This window comes from Notolepis coatsorum (genome assembly GCF_963971535.1).
Source record: "Notolepis coatsorum genome assembly, chromosome: 7".
Classification (NCBI taxonomy): Eukaryota; Metazoa; Chordata; class Actinopteri; order Aulopiformes; family Paralepididae; genus Notolepis; species Notolepis coatsorum.
Window position 1 is genome coordinate 3,148,527 of NC_140171.1, and position 21,076 is coordinate 3,169,602.

At 45.6% G+C, this 21,076-nt stretch overlaps 1 long non-coding RNA gene across 2 annotated transcripts; it reads right to left on the reverse strand.

Moving 5' to 3' along the window:
* Positions 1 to 1,037: 1,037 nt before the first annotated feature.
* LOC311232097 lies at positions 1,038 to 18,754 on the reverse strand. Of its 2 annotated transcripts, none has more exons than XR_014619912.1 (4): positions 18,622 to 18,754; positions 7,515 to 7,564; positions 1,795 to 1,956; positions 1,038 to 1,175 (listed from the first exon to the last, which is right to left on the reverse strand). It is a non-coding gene; the product is annotated as an uncharacterized lncRNA (long non-coding RNA). The 2 variants fall into 2 exon arrangements; XR_014619913.1 differs by having other exon boundaries at positions 1,795 to 1,965.
* Between the last annotated feature and the right edge of the window lie 2,322 nt (positions 18,755 to 21,076).

Genomic DNA, 21,076 nt, shown 5'->3' on the forward strand with positions numbered 1-21,076 from the left:
CCTTCAATGCTGAATCTGGAGCTCTGTATACACAACTGACAATCACGTTTCTTTGCTTTTCCATGCTAACAAATAAAAACTCAAAAGTATTAATTATAATTCTTCTTCTTCTTATTATTATTATTATGAAACATAGCAGCAAATAACTCAGTAGTGCAATACTGAACAGAGACTAGCAAAGTAAGATTTTCATTGTATGGCAAACTGTCTGTTTAACTGTGCACATGACAATAAACAATATTGAATCTTGAATCCTCTCATGTTCCCATTCGACTTCATATCAATAGGGTTTAGCTTTGTCAACAACACAGGGAAGTTCTACAAACAGGCCAGAGGATGTGCATACTGTATGAGTAAATTAACTATACATTAATTAAAAATATTATGTATAGTTAGTATACATTAATACATTACATTCAAATTAATATATAGTTATATTAACTATACTTCATAAAATGTATTTTTATTTGCTCACACAATATCTTAACAATATAACACAAAAGTAGCCACTGCAGCCGTTATCACAAGCTCTTCTGTGTTCACATAACTTTCCCAAAACTGACTTGTGATCTAAGTTGCCTAAACCAGTTTGTCAATTTTAAAAGCTCAGAGGACGGAACGGCTTTATTTGTTTATATTTTTTTATTGACAAGGAGGTAGGGAAGAATAGATAGGTGGATGGATGGAGGAACAGCTATGCAGTGCCAGCTGGACTCCTTCCCCCTGAGAGAGAGAGAGAGAGAGAGAGAGAGAGAGAGAGAGAGAGAGAGAGAGAGAGAGAGAGAGAGAGAGAGAGAGAGAGAGAGAGAGAGAGAGAGAGAGAGAGAGAGAGAGAGAGAGAGAGAGAGAGAGAGAGAGAGAGAGAGAGAGAGAGAGAGAGAGAGAGAGATCATTTGTCAATTGAATATGCTACAACATCTGAATCATATACCTATTACCTGCCACAGACATCACAGAAGGGTTAGTTTTGATTAATTTCTCTAATGGTCTCTACTGTAAAGCCATTTGCATTTCCCAGAGAATGTTGGCCAACTTTACCTTCATAGGAAACTGCCTGCTTAAAATGGACCTCTCAACCTTGTTCGTTTGAATAAGGATGTATTGCAGAAAGGGCAATGAAAGTGCTGGCAGCATGTGGTGCATCAAGATTCACCATTTTTAATGGTGATATGCATCTAGAAAAAGAAAGGGCCTAATTGGTCAAATTGAACATTCTTATACGATTCCACATACATAACTTTGACCACAAGACAACCGGACATACCCACATATAGCTCATAGTCTTATGCATATTGCACATAGGTCGTGTATAATACTGTAAAATAGCTTAGACATAGCCTACTTGCATAGAATAGTCATGTATAATAATGTATAATATTGCTGGCTGTACAATACTGCTGTACAATACTGCTGTATGCCTATAATACTGCTGTTAATATCCAGTATACACATACATGTAATATTCACCATTCCTTATTTACTTCATCATATCTTATCATACATTTACTTATCATATCCACATACTGTATAGCAAGAGTATACCGTTACCATATATTTAGGCAGTAAGTAAGTAAGGCAATTGAAATATAACAGAACGTTAAACTAATGTTGGACTAACGATTAGTTTTGCAGGTTAATACTTAGGCTACGGTCGTTGAAGTCAGTGCCATTAGACACAATAATTATTATATCTCAATCCCTTGCGCCATCATAGTTAATTTGGTTGTCAAATTCTCCTATATTTATATTCCTTTTTAGTTATTAAAGTGTTAGTTATGCACTAACGTTACTTACTTTCGATTGTTTTCGCACGTTCCTCACAGTCTCGTGCACAGAGACCAAGCCGCAATACTCCAACCACAGCGCGGACCTCACAGCGCGGCCCCCAAAGCGCGGCCCTGGGAGCCTTGCTCTCCGGCTGTGCAGCTGGATGCTTCTCAACGATGTGGCTTGTGTCTGTGAAAACTATTTGTTGATTATGTACATTGAATGAATGCTGTATGACCAGGCATTGTAATTTCATAGCCCTGATTCAATGTTTTTAATAATAAATGGGTGTGGAGTAAATTCCAAAAGCGACAACGTCTGATTATCTACTTGCTAAGCTATCCTGGTGCGGTTATTTCATGCTGACAAGTTGACATCACACAGCCAGACATGTAACAAAGTGTGTGTGTGTGTGTGGCGTGTGTCTGTGTGTGTCTGTGTCTGTGTCTGTGTGTGTGTGTGTGTGTGTGTGTGTGTGTGTGTGAAGCATCTGGTGTGTCTATGTGGGTAGCTTCCGGTGTGAGAGTCTCTTTGCGTGTGTGTGTGTGTGTGTGTGTGTGTGTGTGTGTGTGTGTGTGTGTGTGTGTGTGTGTAGCATCCGGTGTGTGTCTGTGTGTGTAGCTTCCGGTGTGAGTCTCTTTGTGTGTGTGCGTGTGTGTGTGAAGCATCCGGTGTGAGAGTCTCTTTGCGTGTGCGTGTGTGTGTGTGTGTGTGTGTGTGTGTGAAGCATCCAGTGTTTGAGTCTCTGTGTGTTTTCATCCACACAAGTTTACAAGCTCACACACATGTTTGGTGACTAAAACTCTACTTTTTTAATCCTGTTAAATCAGATAGAAATATTACACTTCATACAGATGCTGTGGGTCTGTGTGTAACAACATGGATCTGAACCTGGTCCCCCACATGGGAAACCGCACATCAACCAGATGTTATTAACCAGAGATATTAGTCTTACTAGGCTTCAGACTAAGGGAAATATTAGGCTTACTAGGCTTCAGACTAAGGGAGATATTAGTCTTACTAGGCTTCAGACTAAGGGAGATATCAGGATTAGGCTTCAGACTAAGGGAGATATTAGTCTTACTAGGCTTCAGACTAAGGGAGATATTAGTCTTACTAGGCTTCAGACTAAGGGAGATATTAGGCTTACTAGGCTTCAGACTAAGGGAGATATTAGTCTTACTAGGCTTCAGACTAAGGGAGATATCAGGCTTACTAGGCTTCAGACTAAGGGAGATATTAGTCTTACTAGGCTTCAGACTAAGGGAGATATCAGGATTAGGCTTCAGACTAAGGGAAATATTAGTCTTACTAGGCTTCAGACTAATGGGAGATATTCGTCTTACTAGGCTTCAGACTAAGGGAGCCATCAGGCTTACTAGGCTTCAGACTAAGGGAGATATTAGTCGTACTAGGCTTCAGACTAAGGGAGATATCAGGATTAGGCTTCAGACCAAGGGAGATATTAGTCTTACTAGGCTTCAGACTAAGGGAGATATTAGTCTTACTAGGCTTCAGACTAAGGGAGATATTAGTCTTACTAGGCTTCAGACTAAGGGAGATATCAGGATTAGGCTTCAGACTAAGGGATATATCAGGCTTACTAGGCTTCAGACTAAGGGAGATATTAGTCTTACTAGGCTTCAGACTAAGGGAGATATCAGGATTACTAGGCTTCAGACTAAGGGAGATATCAGGCTTACTAGGCTTCAGACTAAGGGATATATTAGTCTTACTAGGCTTCAGACTAAGGGAGATATCAGGATTAGGCTTCAGACTAAGGGAGATATTAGTCTTACTAGGCTTCAGACTAAGGGATATCAGGATTACTAGGCTTCAGACTAAGGGAGATATCAGGCTTACTAGGCTTCAGACTAAGGGAGATATCAGGCTTACTAGGCTTCAGACTAAGGGAGATATTAGTCTTACTAGGCTTCAGACTAAGGGAGATATTAGTCTTACTAGGCTTCAGACTAAGGGAGATATTAGTCTTACTAGGCTTCAGACTAAGGGAGATATCAGGATTAGGCTTCAGACTAAGGGAGATATTAGTCTTACTAGGCTTCAGACTAAGGGAGATATCAGGATTACTAGGCTTCAGACTAAGGGAGATATCAGGCTTACTAGGCTTCAGACTAAGGGAGATATTAGTCTTACTAGGCTTCAGACTAAGGGAGATATCAGGATTACTAGGCTTCAGACTAAGGGAGATATTAGTCTTACTAGGCTTCAGACTAAGGGAGATATTAGTCTTACTAGGCTTCAGACTAAGGGAGATATCAGGATTACTAGGCTTCAGACTAAGGGAGATATTAGTCTTACTAGGCTTCAGACTAAGGGAGATATCAGGCTTACTAGGCTTCAGACTAAGGGAGATATCAGGCTTACTAGGCTTCAGACTAAGATGAACAACGGGAAACTAAGATGAACCCTGGACACTCGCATGCCTTTACCTCAAGACTACAGAGACACACTTTTCTGATAGCCTCACCCAAACCCTAACCTTAACCACACTGTCACTGTAAACTAACCATAACCCTAACCACACTGTTACCTTAAACTAACCTTAACCACACTGTTACCTTAAACTAACCTTAACCCTAACCACACTGTTACCTTAACCACACTGTTACCTTAAACTAACTATAACTTAACCCTAATCCTAACTGATAAAAGAACCAACGCGTATTTGTGTCAGCAGTAGAACAACTTTAGATCTGATCGTGGTATCTGATTCAGAGAAGATTAGCCAGTCAGGAGTGTTAGCCTATGGCCTCAGTGAGCATATGGTTATATTGTACCCGCAAACGCACTAAAGCTCCCCACGCTCAAAGGGATTATGTAAAAACAAGGACAATGAAACACTATTCAAAAGACCACTTTATTGAATCACTGAGTGAGATAAATTGGATTGACATACTGAGCAGTAAAGACGAAGATGAGGCATGGAATCTCTTTAAAGAGACATTTCTATCAGTGCTGGATTTACTGGCTCCAATTAAACACATTGGGGTAAAGCAGAACACTGCCAAACTAAATTACTCAGGAGATATTGGAGTCCATCAGGAGTAGAGACAGAGCCCTTATCAGGTTCAAAAGAACAAATCACAACAAGACTATTACGATTATGTCAGACTAAGATAATAATTGGGAGCATTTGTGCGAGTGCAAATAATTGTTCTGGTGCGACCTCCTCCCCCCCTCCCCGAACGTCCCTTTCTCTGTACATTTGCTAGTTTGTACACTCAGTATGTGCCTTGTGAGTTGACAGTGACCATTCTAACCAATCAAACATGAGCTTGACGTTCTTACCTTTAATGCTGATTTTAGATTAGTTAAGATTAGCCTTCAATCACTCCCTTTCGTGGTCTGTCCGCCAGGCATGCGTTCTTCATGGGACGGGGGTGCACTACGTGCAAGCCCAGATAAGTACTCGCTATTTGCATATCAATAGCGCCGGTCGTCAGGTGTGTTAAATACGTTCTCAGATACATTCACACCTAACTTGTTGTGAATGACATGTGTTACATTCCATTCGTAGAGGCAATTAGGCACTGTCTGTAGTCTGTGCTCAAGCGAGGGGACATTAAATGCGCATTCGCGGGATCGCGCGCACGCGCCAGGAGCGCGCGTGCACGTGGCGCCATTAGGTGCGTGCAATCCCAGTTGATTTCAATAACGCACCACTGCTGTCCGCCATGTGGCGGGTAACAAAATAGTAATGTAAAATAATTAAAACTGTGGTGTGTTTTGGTCTTACGACGGGCCTAATTTGTGGCTTGTTTACCGACGTCACATCCGCTACTCTTCTGTCCTGACTGCCCGTGGCGCCTGCTTGCACTGTAAGGAGCTAGCGTTGGCTGCTATAACGTTAAATGGGTTACAAATATGTGGAACTATGGAAGGAGTAAGCCGACCGCTAAAAATAAAACCCACCGCGGCAGCGAGAGCGAGACCACCTAACAAAAGAAAGTTTCGAGAGGAGTGGTAGTTTGGAGATAGCGGTGTTTCAAGAGACTGGCTACAGTATGACGCTGGGCTGTAGTGATGAGTTGTTCTGTGTGCCGCAAGTATGTCAAAAGGAAAAACAGAAACAACACGTTTGTCATCGGTAGTAAATCAATGAAGCTGGAATCCATTCGTGACCATGAACAGAGCCATTGTCACATTGGCTGCATCTCTGTATCCCGGATTAAATCGGCGCCTCTCCTCAAGAACCTCTGTGGCTATAGGCTAACAGCCATGTCAGAGCTACACTTCCTAACAACCTGCCCACTGTACCAAGATATTAGATACTTCCCATGAATTGCAAACACCCAAAGAGAGTTTGAAAACATGACAAATAACGGAAAACTCCCATACCTACTGGGTGGAGTACAGCAATGTGCAACTGTACAGAAAAGGACATCCAATGGAATACAACCACCATAAAGGCCGTCAATCATGCAAGTATTCCTGCACTACCTGTACTGTACTGATCTCTGTACATATACCTGACAAACAAGCACATACCTTTAAATACACTTGAAAGACTGCTGCTGTTTCTGAACGTTATATTAAGTTATCGGTACTTACTTACATGTACACATAGACGGGATGGGTCAAGTGCAGAGACTCAATCGCATCGGCGACTGAGAAAAAGACAATGCATGTGTGTGTGTGTGTGTGTATCCCAGTGTGTGTGTGCCGCTCCCATTGCATGTCCAGTTCGTTGCATGCCGAATAAAGACCCCTAAAGAGGTCCTGCATTATTATTATTATTATTATTATTATTATTATTATTATTATTATTATTATTATTATTATTATTATTATTATTATTATTATTATTATTATTATTATTATTATTATTATTATTATTATTATTATTATTATTATTATATATCGTTATATGTGTCATATGTACAGTATATGTGTGTTATCTTTTGAGTTAGTCTTTACATTTGATATATATATGTGACACAAAAATGTGTTTTTTCTTGGGCCGGTAAGAAATATACTTGGCGGGTAGATTTTCCCCATCTACCACTGGCCGGTGAGTCAAAAAGTTAATTCCAGGCCCTGATTACATATAATTTTATATTGTTGGTGCTCCTTACATTTTGGTGGGTGGTCCTAAATCTTTGCTGGTGCTCCTAAATTTTAGCTGGTGCTCCAAACCTTTTGAAGTTGGGAGCACCAGTGCTACCAAGTAAAAAAGTTAATTTCGAGCCCTGTATGATACTTTTTCCTAATAAAATCGAATAAAATAAAAAATTCAAAAACATAACCACACTATTAACTTAAATTAACCATAACCTTTACACTAATTTTCTATCTTAAGCATAACCGTTAAAGGTTCAAATGAATCTTCATCATAGTATTGCTGTGTTTGTATCAGCGTGGGTGTCTAGTGGTGAGAGAACTCGCCCGTGATCATAATCATTGTTTGTTCGACTCCTGGTCGAGTTGTTTGTTATGGACTTTCGCAGATACTTATTTTATTACTTGTGGTTATAACATAATGTACATGTACCTTTTTTCCTGTGGTAAATTAGTACTTTATTTACGTTTTCTGATGAGAACGTGTTGCTATTTTCGCGGTGAGCAATCAGTCATCTCAAACAAGCCTATTATCAAGCACTAGCGCAGCAACATGCCACCAAAATGATCATGTGTGTAGCTGCTCTTTATACGGTCCACCATTGTTCTGTCAAAACAATAAAAAATGTTGATGAGTAAAATGATCAAACATGTCAAATCCTTACATTTCTTCAGCAGCTGTGGGTTGATCCAGTGCTCCTCATCATGGTCCAAACTGTGGAGAGAGAAGAACAGATGTTGAACCAGGGACCTTCAGCGTGGCTATGAAAGTAACTAGATTAATAATATTGCTCAAAGTAATAATTCCCCATGCATAACAGTATGTGCACTGCACTAACTTGAGTTTCTCCAGTGTACAATTCGGGTCGTTCAGTCTATCGGAGAGCAGCTTTGTTCCCAAGTCTCCTGGGTGATTGAAGCTCAGGTCCAGCTCTATCAGGTGGGAGGGGTTGGAGCCCAGAGCTGAGGCCAGAGAAGCACAGCCTTCCTCACGCATATTCTTTACACATATGTTGGATTATGAATATGTCTTTATAGCTACAAATGAATGACTAATTCGGTCAGAAAGCAGTAACACAACAGTTGCAATGTTGTGTTACTGCTTCTCGGCATAAGCCCCATAATAAAACAGTCTCTGGTTTGCTCCAGCGGACGCGAGAGCTCAGCGATGCCGCTCGCGTGAGCATATTCTCCCCGCTGGTGATCGCAGCACGGAGGGTCGCGGACCAGCCTGGCAGCATAGCTATAAAGACATATTCATAATCCAACATTATGTGTAAAGAAACAACATATTCCGATTGGAAGGACTCCCATCTCCTCCTTCCTGCTCGCGTCACACAGGGCTGAGCTGTGCCGAGGTGCCGCCCCCCTCGCACGGCTTTGCTCTCACTCGAGTGAGGAGGAGCGGAAGACCGCTGGTTCTCCAACATACAGCGGTGTGCTCTTCAGAATGTACCGGGAGAAACGTTTACTGTACCCCGCAGACATAATAAGCATATAAGCAGTGCTTACTAACGTTATTAGTTACGCTATTTCTGACCGAATTAGTCATTCATTTGTCTAGCACAGTCTCTAACAGTAAGAAGCATTTTGGATAAAAGTATTCTGTACTTCTGTATGACAACAATGTATGCCTTTCAAATGTTAAATGATTAAATGATACACACTGAAATCTACGCTCTCTCATCCTGCTTTCGCCAACGCAACAATATTATTAAACAGCAGCGATGTGAAAGGCGAAGTGAACTCCAGCAGCAGCGCGCTTGCCACTGCGGCTGCCGCGGGGGCGTGCCACGGCGTGTCACGTGGCCGTCGCGGCCAATCAGGCCAACCCCAGAAATCAAATCCGTTGCGGAAGTGATACACGCCTCCCGGCCACTGCCACCAAGCCTCTTCAACTCATTCAAAACGCAGCGGCCCGCCTGATCTCAAACCTACCGAAGTCGGCCCATGTCACCCCACTTCTTAGGGACCTGCACTGGCTCCCCATTGCTGCACGTATCCGCTTCAAGGCCCTCGACCTAGCATACCGTGCGGCAAAGGGAACCGCTCCCGCCTGCCTCCGGTCAATGGTCTCTAACTACACACCCTCAAGACCCCTACGCTCTGCATCTTCTGGCCGCCTCAGACCTACTCCTATCCAAGCTCCCGGAAGGTCATCAAAGAGAAGCCGCCTATTCTCAGTCCTTGCCCCACAATGGTGGAATGAACTACCCATCCCAGTTAGGACAGCCGAATCCCGTCCAACCTTTTGCCGTCAACTAAAGACTCACTCAGCTTGGGGACAGAGCGCGTTCAACAGGCTTGAGGCACCCAGCAGGAACAGTCTCACGAGAGGGTGGCTGAACAGCGTTCTGCCCTCAAAGCCCACATGACAAGAAGATATAGCCGCGGTATACACCTTCACTGTCGAGGCCGACAGCCTATCCAGGATAGACTGGAGGATGGACAGAACAGAGTTCAGGGGACATGCTACCGGGTCCAGGCTCTCAGTCTCACACCACTCCTGAAACATATGCCACTTCCCTGCGTAAACCGCGATAGTGGACGGAGCGCACACGTTCTGGATGGTGTTAATCACAGTAGTGTTAAGACGCATCCCCTCTAAATGTAACCTCTCAGCAGCCAAGCCATTAGAGGCTGCCCCAGGACAGGCGGCCGAAACAACGTGCTGCGTGCCTGAGAGAGCGCCCCTGGCGACCAGGGGACAGGCCACGGCGGGGCCACCAGGAGTTGAATCAAGGCCGGGAACCACACGGCTGACCCCCTGTCCGGCGCAACCAGGATCAAAGTCTTGCACTCCTGACGTACCCGCTCCAACAGCTGGGCTATCAGATAGATAGCATCCACTCCCAGAGGGGGGTTGTCCTTCCGACTGACTGAGAACCACAGGGGGCACTGGTAGGACTGACTGCTCGCAAACAGGTCCACCACGGCCTCCCTGAATTGGCTCCAGATCTGTCTGACTATGCCTCGATGTAGTCCCCACTCGTCTGGGTGGGGACCTCCCTATGACATAAAATCTGCACCCACATTCTCCTTGCCGGGGATGTGGAGAGCCCTCAGGCTGCGCAGATTGCGAGAGCGCACTCCCTCCTGTCTGTTGATATATGACGCTGACGTCGTGCTGTCCATCCTGATTAGAACGTGCTCGCCCACCACATGAGGGCGGAGCCGTTTGAGGACTAAAAGCACTGCCTTCAATTCCAACACATTGATATGTAGGGCAGACTGAGCAGGCCAGCTGCCTCCTACCGCCTTGGTCAGACATGTCCCCCACCCATCCTGTGAGGGAGGCGTCGGAGAAGACTGTCACGTGCGATGTCCTGCTAGACACTGAGATGGCGGCGGTCTACTCCCCGGGGGGAGCCGAGGCCATCTAATTCGCCCGGTCCCACAGCCGCCCAGGTCTGTCGGGACCGTGAGAGCCTGTCTCTCTGTTTCCAGGTTGTCACAAGGCCACTGGTCGGGGGTCTCGCAGCAGCCGCTGATGAGACAATACTCGCACCTCTGGTCGTGCGGTGTGGGGCGGCGTCCATCCACGGAGAGGGCGGCCCTGAGGAGGGGAATTCCCCCCTCCTCCTCCACGGGGGACTGCTCCAACCACAGATATCTGTGCATAAATGTTGAAAGCGTCATCCCCCTCCCTGAGGTTATAGCTTGCGGCTGCGTTAAAAGCTGTATAACCTCAAAACCCTGAGTGAGGGTCTTGGCGTCGACCGGCCCCAAGACCCCACCGCCTGACACCATTTTTATACAGAAAAGCAGCTAACTGAGCAATGTTATTTGTTGGCGCTAGATTCTGTACTGCGGCGATATAAGCTTCATCAGCCCACTCAGCCATCTGCCGGGCCGACTCGCCCCTCGGCGTCGGCTTCCGGTCGGGGTGCCACTCTACCATGTCTGGGCAAAACGTGCGACGTTCACCAGTCCACTGCGGGAATCTGAAGAAAGTCCAGCGTAGGGCCGAAATCCCATCCGGACGCGCTGGGGAAAACCCGGGGGCTGGGGGAATTCCGGCGGTAGTCCAACGTTCTTTAATTTCTCTTTCCTCTTCATAATGTTTCCACTGACTGTCACGTGCGATGTCCTGCTGCCCATGGGGACCCTGCCGGTGAGGGCCCCCGCCCCCCAGTGGTCGAGGTTCCCCAGCACTGAAGCAGGGACTTTCAGCCGCTTCCACTTGCCTCTCACAGGGTCTATTTTCATACTGAAAAACCACCCCTGTATCCTCCTCATAAAGAGCCCAGCGGGACCACAGAGTGAGCAGATGCCATCAGGCCGAGCAGGCGCATCACGAACCATGCCGTAACTGTCCTGCCAGGAGGGAACCCCCTGAGCGCACCGAGAATATCCTCTCGACGCCGCTCTGAGAGGGTTGCCCTCATAGACCTTGAGCTTAGAATCAAGCCCAAGTACTCCACCTGTTGGCTGGGAAGAGGAGTACTCTTCTCCCAGTTCACAGCAAAACCGAGGCTGGTGAGGTGTTCGACCACCTGCCTGGTGTGAGACCTGGCGACCTCCTCCGACCGGCTGAGGACCAGAATGTCGTCCAGGTAGAATAGAATTTGTATTCCCTGACGACGCAGAGGTCCCAGCACGGTCTCCAAGCACTTGGTGAAAGTGCGAGGGGCCAGAGAGTAGCTGAATGGCAGTCTCTGGTACTCATACGCTATTCCCTGAAACAGGAAGCGCAGGTATTTCCTGTGAGGAGGGAAGATCGGAATGTGAAAATACGCATCCTTGAGGTCTATGGAGGTGAACCAGTCTCCCACTCTGACAGCGCATAACAGGTGTTTGACGGTCAACATTCTAAACCTTTTCACCGCAATCAAGCGATTGAGCGTGGACAGGTCCAGTATGGGTTTGATACCCCCGTTTTCTTGGGCACCAGAAAATATCGGGAGTAAACACCACTCATTGTGTCCTCCCATGGGACCGCAACGATGGCCTGCTTCGCCAACAGAGATTGAATCTCGTCGGCCAGGGCTGTCGCTGCCGTGGACTCTGATAATAGTGTTTCAGAACCCAAAAAACGGAGGGTGGGGGTGTGCAAATTGCAACACGAGCCCCGCTCTCAACGTTCTCTCCATCCACACAGACACGTGGCACTTCTGTAGCCACACGTGGTGAAAATCGCCAAGCGGCCTCGCAGCCAACTGGCGCTGGTCCGCTAAGAAGCGTAGATAGGTAACCCGGTCCCTCCCGCTATGCATTGCGAACCCTGACCCTGCCAACGAGGCTGGGGTCGGGGCAATTGCACCCAAAAGGGGGGACCCCGACAGAAAGGGGTGCTCTGAAACGGGAGGGGGGGGCGGCAGTCATCACTCCTGGTGAATGAGGCGGCTCCCCCGCTGAGCATTGTCCCATTTTAGCCAAGCGATTAGCCCGCTGGGGATGGCCTGCTCTGCGGCTGGACATGCATAATGTGTGGTCTTCACATTGTCTAGGGTGAAAGCTCCCCACACACCGTGCGCTTGAGAGAGGGCCCGCGATGACCAAGGAACAGGCCACGACGGGGCTACCAAGAGCTGGATCAGGACCGGGAACCACACAGCTGCACCCCAGTCCGGCGCAATCAGGATCAAGGTCCTGCGCTCCTCAACGTACCCGCCCCAACAACTGACCTAACAGATGTATGGGGGAAAGAATCCCAGGCGGCCACGGCATCGGTCCCAGACCTGCCTGACTATGTCTGGACGTAATCCCCACTAGTCAGGGTGAGGACCGCCCGCGACATCACACCTGTACCCACATTCACCCTGCCGGGGATGTGGAGAGCCCTCAGGATGCGCAGATGGAGAACGCCCATAGCCAGCCGCCCGGTGCAGACGGGGGGAGCGTACTCCTCCCCGTCTGTCGATATACGACGCTGACGTCGTATTGTCCGTCCTGATCAAACACCGTTTGAGGACCAGAAGGACCGCCTTCAATACCAACACATTGAACGTAGCGCAGACCGGGCAGCATGGTCTTGCCAGCTGCCCCCTACTGTGTTGGCCCGACGCGTCCCCAGTGAGGGAGGCGTCGGTGAAAACCGTGACGTGTGACAGCCTACTGCCCATGGGGACCCCCCTGGTGAGGGCCCCAGGCCCTCCCCAGAGGGCGAGGTCCCCCAGTACTGACACGGGAACCTTAGCCGCTTCCACTTGCCTCTCACCGGGTCTATTTCCATACTGGAAAAACCACCTCCGTATCCTCCTCATGAGGTGAAGAGGAGGCCAAGAGGGACCACGGAATGAGCAGATGCCATCATACCGAGCAGGCGTATCACGGACAGCGCCGTAACCGTCCTAGGACGGAACCTCCCGAGCGTGTCGATAACATGCTCTGAGAGGGATGCCCATAGTACTCCACCCGTTGACTGGGAAGAGGAGTACTCTACTTCCAGTCTACAGCAAACCCCAGGCTGGTGAGGAATTCCACCACCTGCCTGGTATGAGACCTGACAATCCACCTTGACCGCCAAGGACCAGAACGTCGTCAGGGCAGAATACACTTCGTAACCCCTGACGACGCAGAGGCCCCCACTTGGTGAAGATGCAGGGAGCTAGAGAAAAACCGAACGGCAGCCTCTGGTACTCATACGCTAAACCCTGCAAAGGAAACGTAGGTAAGCCCTAGGATGGGAGATGCAAATACGCATACTACAGGTCTATGGAGGAGAACCAGGCCCCCACCTGACAGTGTTCAACTGACATCATACTAGGTGACAAAAGCTCCCCCACTGAACACCCCTCAGAACAGGCTGAGGAGTTGTTCTGCAGCTGGACATGCAAGGTGTGAGGCCCCCATGGGTTCCTACACACCGTAGCCCTGCAGTGATATTACTACCACCCAAATCATGCACCAACGTGGCACCAACGTGATACCCGGCCGGGCGAAGGCGAGGTCGGGGAAGCCTGCACTGTTTGCCTCAAAAAAGGTCTCGAGCCCCCCTGCTGACAACACTTGTAGTTGACAGACGTAACACCAGGCTCAACCAAACACAGCTTATGGTATGGGAGCCACTTGACAGCACAACATTCTCATGGAGAGACCCAGGCTCAGCCATCAACTGGGTGTCAGCCCCTGTCCCCATGAGAAGCGAAATGTGGGGCCGCATGCGCTTCATTGAAGGCCTGCGGCCCGCAGCCAAAGGAAAACAAATCAGAGCCCCTTTTCCGCTGGTGTTGGGGGAGGGAGTGATCGGAGAGCGGGCTGCACACGGCAGGATGGCGACGGTTTCTCAGGCCGTGCTCATCCAATGTGGCCGATCCCTCGGCCGCCAAGGCTGTCAGCCTTGTGGACACCTGTTGACTTAACGCCCAGGGTACCTCCGGTGGGGGAAACATGGCCGCCGGTTGAGGGCCTCGCCACAGCCGCTGGCGAGGCCGTGCTCTCACCTTTGGCTGCGCGGCGTGAGGCGGTGTGGGGCCTAGGTCCAATACCGCCCGCGCTCCAGCGGAAGACCAAAGATCCTCTGCGGAGAGGGGAGCCGTGAGGAGGGAAACATTCTTTTTAACTTCTCACCCCCTCAAAGGGAGACCAATCCAACCAAGATGTCTGTAAACAAACATTGACAGCATCCTAGCCCTCCCTGCGGTTATAGCTTGCGGCTAGGTCAAAGCTAATAACGTCAACAACCTCACGCGATGTTTCGACGTTGGCTGGCCCTCATGGCCCCGCCACCAGACACCATTTTTGACAGAAATAAACAGCAATGCGAACAAAGTTACTAACCGCTGCTAATTCTATACCGTGGCGGTACAGGCTTAACAGCCCACCAGCCATCCGCCGGGCCGACCCACCTCATGGCGTCGGCCGGGCGGGGCACTGTTTCAACATGCCAGAGGAAAAAGACTGATGCCACCTGCTTCATAAACACGGAGCAGAGCACCAGTGGTGGTTGCAACCAGCAACCTCCACTGTGGTGTGCACCCATGAAGGGGTTAATGAATAAATGAACTAAAAACACCACCAATACACTGTAGCATGGGCTAGCCCATACACACAACGTTAAGGGGATGCGGACCAGAGAAAACCAGTCCCGCATACCATTCATAATATTCACAAAAAGCACACCAGCCCTAGACCTCAGCCCATTCACCCATGAAAAAAATAAACAAATCCCTGCAATACTCCCAACAGTAGACACCGATTGACCGTCAGCATGAATGGTTAAGAGGAGGGAAGACCTTTTAAAAAGACATCTCTCAGCGGTAGGGATGGGTATCGTTAGGATTTTATCGATACTACTACTCTTATCGATACTGCTTAACGGTTCGGTACTTTATCGATACTCTTATCGGTTCTTTTTGATTTAGCAATAAAATTATTAAGAACAGAATCGACATTGCTTTATTATTCTTTTATATAACTATATTACTGCACATGGCTACTTTTTTATCAATTAATACAAGCAGTCAGATAAATTAACTATTTTGTGACTTTCTATTTTATTTAGTAGTAGTGGTCCTGAGTTAAGCTGGTCCACCCATCCGATGTAAAGGCTAACTTTGGCACATCTTTAAGCTATGTGATAACATTGGCCTTTTCAACATTATACCAGGCAGGAATCAGTGTGTTACTGAGGACATTCCTGCAGGGAGGGGTATATTTGCAGTTGAGAACATTAGTCATCTCCCTACAGTAAAGATTAGAAATGATTGAATTATTGTAAATTTGTGTGGAGTGGTGGGAATAGCTGCTTCAATAATAACTTATAACAACAACAACAACAGACAAGTTAGACAACTATGTATAAAAAAAACGATATACACTGAATGATTAGTTGTTACCTAAAGCCCTTGGACTCCACTGTAGAGAATGGGTGCAGGCCTTTGACAACAAACTTTGTCACAGCCCTGTGACACTCGTTCACCCTATCCTCTGTCATCATTCCTCTAGCTGCTAGGGAGAAAGGACTTTGGGTGGTGGAGGTAGAGGGAGGATGTGTGGTGGGCTCACTGGCCTGGGACACATTGGTGGCTGACGCCTCAGCTTGACGATCTATAAAAAGTTTTTAGATTGTAGTATTTGTAGCTAAACAATTATTTTGTTTATTAGCCTATTTGTAATAATTCGTTATTAGCCTAGGAAACTCCGTATCTTGGCTTACCGGCTGCAGTGGACGTGGATGCAGATGGAACAGTGCGCGCAAGGCAGTCAAATACGGCGCATTTCTGCACACTAATATCGTGTTTTGCCAACAAATGTTTTGATAGATTGCTCGTATTGCCACCCTTACTGGCAAATGTTTTGTTGCACTTGTGGCAACGTGCGTTGTCGGCATTGACCCTTGTAAAGTATATCCATACTTTAGAACGCTTCGCTCACGACTCAGTGCATGCAGAGGCAGAGCTGTCTGTGTGCAGCGCGCTTCAGCACGGGCGTCGGGGACAGCACTAAGGAGGAACACTAAGGAGTACCCGTATGTATAATAAGAAGTACCCGTATGTGTAGCGACTCGCGAGGGGTGTGTGTAATAATGACTCGCTGCGGCTCGCTTCTCGTGCAGAGACAGAGAAAGGAGAGATAGTTCGCAACTTTTAAATAATAATAATAATAATTTCTCTAGAGTATCGATAGCAGTACCGATGACGTTGGAGCTTATAAATACTCCGGTATTTTCTAATATAGTAGCGGTTCCCGTTTAAAACCGGGGTCCGGGGGTCATCCCTACTCAGCGGGGAATCAAAATAGAAACAGTAACCCAGCAAATAGCATAGCGTTAGCCGCGTGCTCCAGGATAACCGGGAAAACAACAACGTTTACCCAGATATCCTGCCCCTTGCGCCAATACACAACTCGGTTGTCTCCCGGGACAACTCGAGCAGCATCACCAACGCCAGCATTGTTATGCCTAGTGGCGCAGATCCTACCTGGATGCGAGTTAGCCCGATAGCTACACATCGCGTGACGTCCCTCTGTCTGCTGTCAACAAGACGAGGAAACCCCAGTACAGGCCCGACGCAGAGATGCATCGAGATGCATCCAGCTGCAGGACCGCAGAACCCATACGAGCGCCGTTGGAACATGCCGAGAAGATTCCAGGGGCTGGCAAATCTCCGGCATTGTTCAATTTCTCTTTACACTTCATAAATGCTAGTTACACAGGGTGCATTGCAACCGCCATGATGGAAAACGAAAAAGAGGAAGGGCGAGTGTGACCACGCCTGGTGACTTATAGGGAGGTCACTGGGGCGGGGCCTGGTCAAGTGCAAGGGTGTTTTGTTTTCGTTCATGTAGTACAGTAGGTACTGGAGATGAGGTATATCTCGATAGGCAAAAGAGCGAGACAAGATTCGCCAGTACGACTATATAACTACCTCTTTACCAGGTTATAAACCTACCTGTTTACCAGGTTATAAACCTGCCTCTTTACCAGGTTATAAACCTACCCGTTTACCAGGTTAATAACCTACATGTTTACCAGGTTAATAACCTACCTGTTTACCAGGTTATAAACCTACCTGTTTACCAGGTTAAAAACCTACCTGTTTACAAGGTTAATAACCTACCTGTTTACCAGGTTATAAACCTGCCTCTTTACCAGGTTATAAACCTACCCGTTTACCAGGTTAATAACCTACATGTTTACCAGGTTAATAACCTACCTGTTTACCAGGTTATAAACCTACCTGTTTACCAGGTTAAAAACCTACCTGTTTACCAGGTTAATAACCTACCTGTTTACCAGGTTATAAACCTGCCTCTTTACCAGGTTATAAACCTACCCGTTTACCAGGTTAATAACCTACATGTTTACCAGGTTAATAACCTACCTGTTTACCAGGTTATAAACCTACCTGTTTACCAGGTTAAAAACCTACCTGTTTACCAGGTTAATAACCTACCTGTTTACCAGGTTAATAATCTACATGTTTACCAGGTTATAAACCTGCCTCTTTATCAGGTTATAAACCTACCTGTTTACCAGGTTAATAATCTACCTGTTTACCAGGTTATAAACCTACCTGTTTACCAGGTTATAAACCTACATGTTTACCAGGTTAATAACCTACCTGTTTACCAGGTTATAAACCTACCTGTTTACCAGGTTAAAAACCTACCTGTTTACCAGGTTAATAACCTACCCGTTTACCAGGTTATAAACCTGCCTCTTTACCAGGTTATAAACCTACCCGTTTACCAGGTTAATAACCTACATGTTTACCAGGTTAATAACCTACCTGTTTACCAGGTTAAAAACCTACCTGTTTACCAGGTTAATAACCTACCTGTTTACCAGGTTAATAATCTACATGTTTACCAGGTTATAAACCTGCCTCTTTACCAGGTTATAAACCTACCTGTTTACCAGGTTAATAATCTACCTGTTTACCAGGTTATAAACCTACCCGTTTACCAGGTTATAAACCTACATGTTTACCAGGTTAATAACCTACCTGTTTACCAGGTTATAAACCTACCTGTTTACCAGGTTATAAACCTACCTGTTTACCAGGTTAATAACCTACCTGTTTACCAGGTTATAAACCTACCTGATGTCTGACCTGTTTGCCAGGCCTTTTAGCTCTTAAACTGGACTTTTTTAGCCTGGATAGTCTGATCTCACACCTACTCGGTTTCATGTTGTATATTTACTTGTAAACGTACTTGTTTAATCGTATTTGTCGTATATGTATTGCTTTCTTTTTTACCATGTTTTACTGTGTTTTATTTATAGTGCCATCACTTTGTTTAAAATGTGCTTTAGGAATTAAAAGGTACTTACTATGGAACTCTAGGATATCAACAGATTATCTTGAGATGAAAGAACGTTCTCACCCTTCTGCTGACTCATCCGTGTTTTCTTTAGTAGGAGGACCTTCCATGTTATCATCCCTCTCTTCTGTCCTCCTCTCCTCCACCTTGTCCTCAGCTTCTTCTTCCATCAGGCGTTTGACTTCAGTGTCTGTCGTCTTTCTGTACAAATATATAAAGAAAATTTAAATAAAAAAAAGGTTTATTCAAAGCTTATAGCACAAGTGATACAATATGGGGGGGGGGTATGGATATAAAATGTATATCACGGTATATTTAGATTGTTGGATGGTAACTGTTTATATCACTGTATATTTATTTGTTATTGACCATTGTTAGGATGTGGCCAAGCGGTGGAACAATAGAGTCTGAGGAAGGTCATCATCACCCGGTGGTTTGTTTTTATTTTCTCCTTTTGTTCACCAGTGGAAAAACAGGCTGCAGCCAAACTAATTACAATAACATAGCATTTACATATAAAGAAATTCCATTTGAAAATAAGAGCAAAAATACAAAACTATTCAACTTTACATACAAACTAAATATCACACAACAACTAGGCCCTTGGCTATGAGAACTAGTTCCAGCAAGGCTGTGTCTCTCTTCAAAGCCTGCTTCTACTTCTCCTTCTACTTTCTCTTCCCCCCGAGAGGAGCTTCTATCCCAGGCTTTATCCTGGAAGCTCCTCCTACAGAGACAAACCAAAATTACAATCAATCAATTAAGCAATACTAGGGGTGTAATGGTTCACAAAAACCACTGTTCGGTATGTTTTACAGTCACAGTTCGGTACGGGTTTTCGGTACAGTGGGGGGAAAGTTTGGCTTTCCATGTTCCACTCACGGGTGATGTAGTGTGCCGTAACTAATTGTACTTGTAGGGCTGTTAACAAATATTCTATATTGAAATTAATAATAGACTTGTAAAAAATATATATATAATAATAATTATATTAGATTGTGAAGAAAACAGCCCCCAGTGGGCAGTCGTTAGTGGTTAACATACCGTTGTATTTGTTCGGTACACTACACAACCGTTCGGTACGGTACGGTACACACTGAAACGGATTCGGTATGGATTAGGGGTGGGAATCACCAGAGGCATCACGATACGATAGTATTGCGATACTAAATATATTGCGATATGGTGAGTATTGCGATATTAATATTGCAACATATTGTAGGGATGCTCGATATTGGCTTTTTTACCGATACCGAACCGATATACCGATATTGTCCAACTCTTAATTTCCGATACCGATATCAACCGATACCGATATATGCAGGGTTTCCCCCCCCCCAAAAAAACTGAATAATTTCAGGTAATTATCTGAAATGATAAGAAAAAAAAAAAAAAAAAAAAATCTAACCCCGACTAACCTTACTGTCATGCACTTGTCCTAATAAACTAACCTACACTGTAACACGCAACACTTTGATGAACATTGTTACTCAGCTGATAGAGTTATACCCTTCTTGCTGTCTTGTCACACAGAACTTGTAAGTCGCTTTGGATAAAAGCGTCAGCTAAATGACTAAATGTAAATGTAATTAACATTACATTAACATTATATTATGCATACTTTTGACAATAAATAAAATCAGAATTTGTTCTTACTTGCTTGCCTGGGTAAATAAAGGTTATAGAAATGTTTAAAAAAAAAGTTTGAAAACCGATACCGATATTTTCCGATATCACATTTTAATGCCAATATCGGTAGGCCGATAATATCGGACATCCCTAATATATTGAGATGTATTACCTTTTTTCAACTGCAAAGTAAAACTTTGTCAACATGTTTTATCTAATCAAATAAAGTTCAGTCTGTTCATCTCACTTCAATCATTTTTATTGCAGAACATGGTATTTTCTCAAGCAGACAGATGTAAACACTGTAATCTGTGTGGCATGTACCTGACAAACTGAACTGTTTGTATTACAGTCATATTCCAATCTGAATGCAACTTCCTTATACAAAAAAGAAAAAAACGAATTTTTTTATAAATAATTAAATCAATACTTGGCGTCCCTGTATCGATACAGTATCGCCACGCAAAGTATCGCGATACTACTACGTATCGATTTTTTTCCCCACCCCTAGTACGGATACGAGTACCTTTACACCCCTAAGCAATACAGACATTATTTTACACCTTAAATAATTCTGTACAACATGGATACATCACTCCATACTGACCTACCATCACAAAACACTAAAGGTGTTTAGGGCACTTCATAAGTCTATTCCCTTCTCATTATGAAAACCCCCCTCTGTACCACACTTGGTACCTTCCGGATCCCCCCTCCAGAAAAGGCTTTGGCCTCTCCCAGTTCTGGTTGGGCAGCCAGAGATTCTACAATGAACCAAGTGTGAGCACAGAGACAAAACAGGGTATTTGCTAAACAATTTAAATAAACATAACATGTTATTATTCAACAGAATGTGTTTGTCTGCTGTGCATGGGGTTTACCAGCATAC